At 44.6% G+C, this 7,478-nt stretch overlaps 1 long non-coding RNA gene across 1 annotated transcript; it reads right to left on the bottom strand.

Moving 5' to 3' along the window:
- Nucleotides 1–3,093: 3,093 nt before the first annotated feature.
- LOC142785249 (uncharacterized) lies at nucleotides 3,094–5,010 on the bottom strand. The gene is made up of 2 exons (XR_012888889.1): nucleotides 4,963–5,010; nucleotides 3,094–3,388 (listed from the first exon to the last, which is right to left on the bottom strand). It is a non-coding gene; the product is annotated as an uncharacterized LOC142785249 (long non-coding RNA).
- Between the last annotated feature and the right edge of the window lie 2,468 nt (nucleotides 5,011–7,478).

Raw genomic sequence — 7,478 nt, 5'->3', positions numbered from 1 at the left:
CTCTAGTTTGGGCTTCATTACTGAACAGCAGTAACTTAAAAAGCTTAACTGCAAAATAAATGGTTTGACTTGGTATATTTAGAAATAAAGTTACAAAAATTGTGTTTTGCTATTCTTAATTAGAGATTGCATATGTGCGGAATATTTGCACCAAGAAGTTATTTTAGTTTTTTAGCTAATACTTGATGGAACAGCCTGTGTTACAATATCTCGCGAAACCGAGGGGGAATGTGTGGTGAAAACTAGACAGTAACTAGACTTGTGCAGTCTTGTGCTCTATATGTTGGGAGGGTAATAGGTAATGCAAGAAAAAAAAGGCAAAAATGGACGATTCAGTGGAATCGTGTAGTGTTTCTAAACTAGTAATCCAGTGGTCAGTCGCCTTGAAGTATACTACACTGTGAAGCTTGTACGGGGCTGCTATAAGCTGCTAAGAGAAGTTCTGGGGGCGTGTTGTAAAGTTTAGCTGCTAAGGAATTCCAGTAGTAAAAAGCCCATATAATAACGGTGAATTATCGGGAAGTCAATGTAGTCAATATTCGTCGTAAAGTGAATGCTGGCGTAATATTGGCATTTCATTTGCAACAAAGTGGCCCGAGAATGATCCTATGCTGGACGTTTGTTTGCAACTACGTCGGTTAAAGGACGGGCCTTCATTGGCATGTGTAGAGTGGGCCAGCATCGGCTTGATATTGGCAAATGCCACGGCAGAACGTCGGCCTCAGGTCGGCTTGAACATCGGTCCTATATCGGAAGAAGTTGCACTTAGCCGAGCTGCCAACTTTGGGCCATTATTGCGGCTGACGTTAGCCGATACGGGTCTGAGATTGGTCCAACACCGGTGTATTGCCTGAGGTTGTGCTGATTTTAAAGTTACATATCAACATTTTTTATACGTGGTTCGCATATCGTTGATTCTCACTGTGCGTGGGATCTGTCAATTTTTTTTTTGTATTGCGTTCGTGTACCTGTAACAACATCACATACAAGCCGAACATACATCAAATAAGTCTTCTTTGTCGACCCCGGCTCACATTACTTTCGAGTTGAAAATTCTGGGAGCAGAAATCAAACTCACGGTCACTTGCTCTGCAGTGCACGGTGCTAAGCAATTCGGTCACAAAACATACATATTACGGCGTTATAAGGGTGAGCTAGTTATATAGACCACTTACGTTTGGCGGTACTCGGAGCTCAGTGGCACTTCAGCGTGTTTTCGTTATCCCCAGTTAGACGAGGCGAGAAGTGCATAAGGCGTGCTTATATGTTCTCAGCCCACTCGTTGCTAGGTTGTGGGCGCGCACCACATACTTATAATAGTTGTACATGCCGCAATCCCAGGTTTTACCTCTTCTCTGCGCTTTCTTCACATTGTGCTTTCTCCACAATGTCCCCGTTAAAGTTATGCAGTGCGGGAGGACCACGTGATTCGCTACAGAGGTCACGCTTGCAGAAGGAACGCGCTGCTCAAACATGAATGAACAGGGGTCAGTTCGCACTCGTCCTAAGTACACACATGCATGTGTTTTGTTTATTCTCTTTGTTTTCGAGCAACGCACTGTATGTGTCGAACTGTGGAAGTAGTTAGTTCCCCCTCGTCCTTTGTGTCTTATTTTGGCGTATTTTTATACTTGAGGAGCACGTTGCAATTTTGAGCAGCTTGACTTTCTTCGTAGAACCTTCTGATATGTAACTAACGCATGAACTACTTCGCCCTCGTGGCGAAACTATAACATTTTACTTGCTTGTTGGAGCCATCTTAGCGTGATGTTCCGAATAAGCTGTGTGTGCGTTAACCAGGTATGCGTTAACAATTTCAGCTACCACCATGATTGAATGCATGTAAAGTCCTTCATTGAAAATAGGGGACGTGCATGACCTCGGTTGGATTAAGCGGGACTTTCTAACTTCACTACTAGCTCACGGTGTCATAGGTTTTGCACTTTACTAGAACGGGGGCGGTATAGGATCAGTACTTTGGTTTGTCGGATCCCCTAAATTATTCTGATTAGGCCACTCTGTCTTCCATATTGCGCAAATAATAACTGCGTGTCCGGGTTCATAAGGAGTGCTTCACAATAATTTGTGGTCTGCAAAGCTTGTATGGCCATTCTCCCTTTTTCAAATGCCGAACACTACAACAGGAAGTGGTGAAGGTCTGCGTGACACCGCTATCCGCAGAGATCGCACGTTACTCTCGCAACGCCCGGTCGTCGTCATATTGATAAAGAGTATGATATGTATCCATACATTTCGTACACCTAATTGAGGAACACTTCTTGAGAGCGCGAAAGCGAACATTTGCTGGAAAATATGACCGGTAGGGTAATCTGAGCAATGAGTATTTTACTAGCATGACGCAGGGACGTGCGCCCGTAGTACATTGTGGCTACTGAGGGAGCCATTGGACGTAAGAGCTCATACGGATTTGTCATGAGGAGTGGTGGCAGAGAATGGTTGCTCGACCCACCTGCGAAAGCAGCATCGGCGTATGCCGCCGTATTGCCCCAGGGAAAACCCATAGGCCCCGGCTTCCAGATAGTTTCTATCGACCTGTCGGCTTTTCCATGCTTACGAATGATGCTTTCAATAGCATCAGCTGTAGCATCTTCCGACGTCGGCGAAATTTTTCCTAGTAGCCAGTGGGCGAGTCGGTAAAGACACGAAGGTGTTCATATATACACTCTAAGCCAAAAGGGAGCAACAGGGGTATAGGGGTTGCTCCTTTGAGGGAGCAATTGCATTGCCACTCCCATTACTCCCCTAAAAGAAGTAACAGCAGAGGGAGTAACCGTTGCTCTCCTTCCAGTTCCTCCTTCGGGGGATGAACAGTTACTCCCTTCAGTTCCTCCCTGCGGACCAACAGTTACTCCCACCAGTTGCTCCCTGCGGACCAACCATTACTCCCACCAGTTGCTCTTTACCGTTCCTCCCGCGTGTTCGCCGTTACTCTCTGAAAACCAGATGCACATGCTTCCAGTTAGTCCTTGGGGAAACGACTATCTCGAGTATGCTTGTCACACGCTTAACACATGGCGAGAGCTCCTTGGAAGAGCACTGCTTGGGTGCTTCTAACACAAAAAGTGGACAATATTGAAAGGAAAATAAATGCTTTATTGTTCTTTTTATGAGGCGACGTGTGAGCACACGTAAAAGTAGACTTCGCCATACCACAGCCAGCACTAAACAAGCACCATAATACATCAAAGGTTTTCTGCGTCATCCGTGGAAAAACAATCTTGAATTTCTAGCATAGCGCAGTCTGTGTCATCATTGGTGAGAGAAGGGCAACTTCTCCAATGCTGAAGGACTCAAGTTTCGCAGCTGGTGTTTCCATCAGGCTAGCACAGCGGAATGTCACCACAGGCATATGTGAAGCATCTCATTGCTGCAACGTGAGGTTAAACATGCCAGAATCAATACATAACAATGAGTCACAAACACTGCAGCAGCGCTTACATTCTAGGATGTCTACTGCAAAACGAAATGTGAAAAAAAGGAAGGTTCGGCCAAACGTTACTTGGCAAGCCATATAAATGCTGATGTGGTAGACTCTTTTCACATGATGTCTCAGACAGCAATAATCTGGAAGAAAATGTGCAGCACCTCAACAAGGCATATTTGTAGCAGTTAAAGAAACCCTTAGGTTCAGTTAACTTGTTTCCTATACACAGCTGAGTGACATTTCTATGAGCCCATTCACCAATCGGCATTCTAAATGAGATCATGTGTGTGGCAAATAACACGTACCGCCCGCTCATGTTAAAATACTTATTTAGCTCGTGCACATAGTTGCTCTCCATTCTACTGTTCTATCATACGCTGCTGCGTCTTGAATTGTGCAATACCTGTAGGCACAAGCCAAGCATGCAAAGCCTGCTTGAAAGCGACCATTTGCAGAGGCTACATGATAATCTTCTGTATATTTCTTTGTACCTGACGCAAACGGCTGGACAAAACTATAGACAAATAAATGTAGACCGTGCTACCTTCAAGAAATGCTTCAGATTTAGTAAACATTGTGCATTTGTTCACTCGGTTGACGAGTCACAGCCACAAGATATGTAAACGAAGCAATATTTCTGAAGGCATGCACACATATTCTGATTCTTTGTTTGACAGTGTCACAGATAGCTTGCCAATACATATATATCTGAGAGCAACAAGATGTGAAGCTTTTATTAGTTCAACGTCTTGTTGGTTCACAGCCAAACAGGTTACTGCTCTGTTAGACAAATTGGAATAAGCGCACCGTGGTTTCCAAAAAAAGCATTAGTAGAAGTTAGCTCCCGGTGTGAATGTCTGCCTATTTATTTTGTACTGCCTTCTACATGTGCCACAAGGACATTTGTTTACGATGTGCTACCAGTCAAGCCAAGATCACTTACTTGGTCAATGTGATGGAAATACTAACATTGGAAACACTGTTACCTCTAGTAAGAGCATAACACTTCAGGGTCTTGGAAAAGCAAGGAGGTGCACAAGAAAGTTGAGCCCACTCTTGCAGAACTTTGAACGCGAATTTTTCAGAGTGGGGGAGGTCAACATGCTGGGGCACTTTTAAACCCATGAAACAACTGCAGAAAACAGGGTAAAGTCAAGTCAAGAAACGCTGTTATGAATGCCTGCGCATGGACAGCTTTGTAAATCTAGGCCCAAGTGTTATGCTTTGTGCAAGCCAAAATTAATGTAAATAGGGAAAGCGTACTTTTAGGAGCACCAGCGTAAACAAGTCTTGGCAGTTGGCTTTCTAGTACAAACAGCAATCCCTGCAATGAAAACATAAACATTTTATCTTAACTGTAACAGTGTGAGCACACACACGGGCCAGCGGAGCCATGTCAAATTGTCAGTGCCAGTGTAACTATGTGGTATGATAAACTATTTTCTTGCCAACACATGCACAGTTTGCCCCTAAAAAGCGATGCTTTCACATACGTAGTACAAAAAGTCGGCACTTACCAAAATTCACTTGCTTTCTGTACTTTAGCATCGTTGGGAGCATCTTTATCAGCAGTATAACCAAATTTGTGTCATATCCCTGAACAAAAGTAGTAAAAGATATGCATCAAATATTGTTTCATTTGGTAGCAGTGAAGTCAGGTTAAAAACAGCCAAGTGGGAATCAGCCTAATTATGTGCATGCGGCAAATCCCAAACGGCGTTATTGAGGTTGTCAAAATTTTCGTCGATTGGTATTAACGTCGACATGTGACTTCAACGGCAGGCCAAGTTATCACAGCGCATAAAGGTTTCATGATGCAGAATAATGACAACGCTAACGATAACATACAGCATTTATGATTGTCTTTTACAATATTCAGTTTTGCGATGGTTTTGCATGGCTAAAGAAATCTGAAAGATTTGGGTCATTCCTCCTCCAATTGTTCTGTCCATATGTAAATTGCACGCTTGATGGTGCGCTTTTAAAATAGTACGTTCAGCGCAGAGGTGAAGCAAGTGACGCAGTGATGTGGGCAGATTTTTTTTTTAGGCGTGCGGGGAGGGGGGGGGGGGGGGTCCGCTTATCTGAATTAGAGGCCGGGCAAGCAAATATGGTCGTCATTATGGGCTCCCTACGACCGGCCTAAAAAAATTCTGTGCGCAACCGTCTGGCTATGCCAGTGAAGTGATGCGACAATGATTTGTTCGCTTACTGATTTACATACACTTTACAGCTCAAAAAAATGCGGCCCAAGGCCCCAACACTCAGCCGTTAACGTTACATAAAGCCAATGGTAGAAAAGTGCCAGTATGAAGGCAGCTACAACCCCGCCCCAATGTTTTTTCAAGCGAGGTAGTGTTGCGGAAATGAACTTTTAACTGCAAAAGTGCACTGGCACTGCAGTGGTGACAGGGGATGCAAGAGGGTATGCAGGCTGTAATAATAGAGGTAATTTAGTCCGATACGGCTAGCAATGGATACGGTAAATAAGAAAGAGCAAATCATTTCTCTTTTAATAGCGCAACCACTCAACAATGTATTGTAAGAGCATTAAATGTTGCTGGAAATGCCACTCACCTGCACGCTGATGCATGCACAGTCTTTGTCCGACGAGCGAACAGGCTTGCAGATAGCTGAAGACGTGTTTACGATGTGTTTGTTCCACCCGGCAGCAAAATCCACAACTTCGCGCTCCATAAAGATAAATATACGCTAACCTCACGAATACACTCACGAATAAGTAGAAACGCAAATCTGCGACACACACACACGATCAAAACATAGCCCACAAGCTCGCTTGTCAATGTGCTCGCCGACCATAGACCATATGAATATGAGTAGTGCGATCGCGAACCTAGTTGCGCCGAAAAAAAAAAACGCCGAGCAGTGGCAGCACAAGCGTCAGCGCAATGCTTTCAGTGTGTTCTCCTAATACACTTATAAAAAAAGTTGAGGTACACTAAAACTCATAATTAAATATGAAAAGTTGAGTGTAATTTTTATTTAGTGCTAGTAAACATAAACACTGAATAAAAATTACTTTGTAAATTACATCGCTTACTGCACTAGCGCCACACTTGTCGTGCGGGCGCAGATGGCGCAGATTTGTCATTCTGCCCTCAAACTACACAGTGAAGCGTGCTACTAAGTGTACGGCTGATGAAAAGCGTGTCTGGGTCCGCTTTTTTTTTCTTCTCCGATATATCTGGGGGGGGGGGGGGGGGCTCCTTATGCACGTGTTTCGGTGCTTGATCGACTTTGACGCCCTTCCTTCGCGGACGAACGGCGTGTCTAGGCTTTTTTTATTGTTGTTTTGCACGTGTTTTGGCGTTCGGTCCGCTTTGACGGGCCAACTCTCCATTCTTCTACTGCGTGTGTTAGTTAGGTACTTGCCGTCGCCGTATTCTCAGGCCTTCTGTGTTCCGGCAGCGCTGCTATCTTATTATCTGCGGATGCTAAAATAAATCACTGTTTTGGTTTGGCACACAGAATAAACAATAATCTGGCCCATGAATGTCAATGTGGGCGGCATGCATATTTGTGTGTGGTGTCCTGCCGGGGAGTAACCGTTGCATGACGAGAGCATTTACAGCGGTTCCTCCTTCCATTGCTCCCTTACAAACTTAAGATGTATACAGTTGCTCCCCCATTCTCGAACAATTGATTTGATTGATTTGTGGGGTTTAACGTCCCAAAACCACCATATGATTATGAGAGACGCCGTAGTGGAGGGCTCCGGAAATTTTGACCACCTGGGGTTCTTTAACGTGCACCCAAATCTGAGCACACGGGCATCGACATTTCCGCCTCCATCGGAAATGCAGCCGCCGCAGCAGGGATATGAACCCCCCATTCTCGAACAAGTCGGCCATCTTGTTCCGCTTGGTCTTTTCGGAGAGTAACAGTCGGTCTGAAGGAGTAAAAACAGCCGTTGCTCCCATTTCGGCCGTTTTTGGCTTAAAGTGTAGTGTATGGATGCTTGCAGTTACTCCACATATGGCAAGCAGTTAGGCATGCATAAATGCACCATTCG

The sequence above is a fragment of the Rhipicephalus microplus genome, unplaced genomic scaffold, assembly GCF_043290135.1.
Source record: "Rhipicephalus microplus isolate Deutch F79 unplaced genomic scaffold, USDA_Rmic scaffold_20, whole genome shotgun sequence".
Lineage (NCBI taxonomy): Eukaryota > Metazoa > Arthropoda > Arachnida > Ixodida > Ixodidae > Rhipicephalus > Rhipicephalus microplus.
This window is presented reverse-complemented; position numbering and strand designations above follow the sequence as displayed.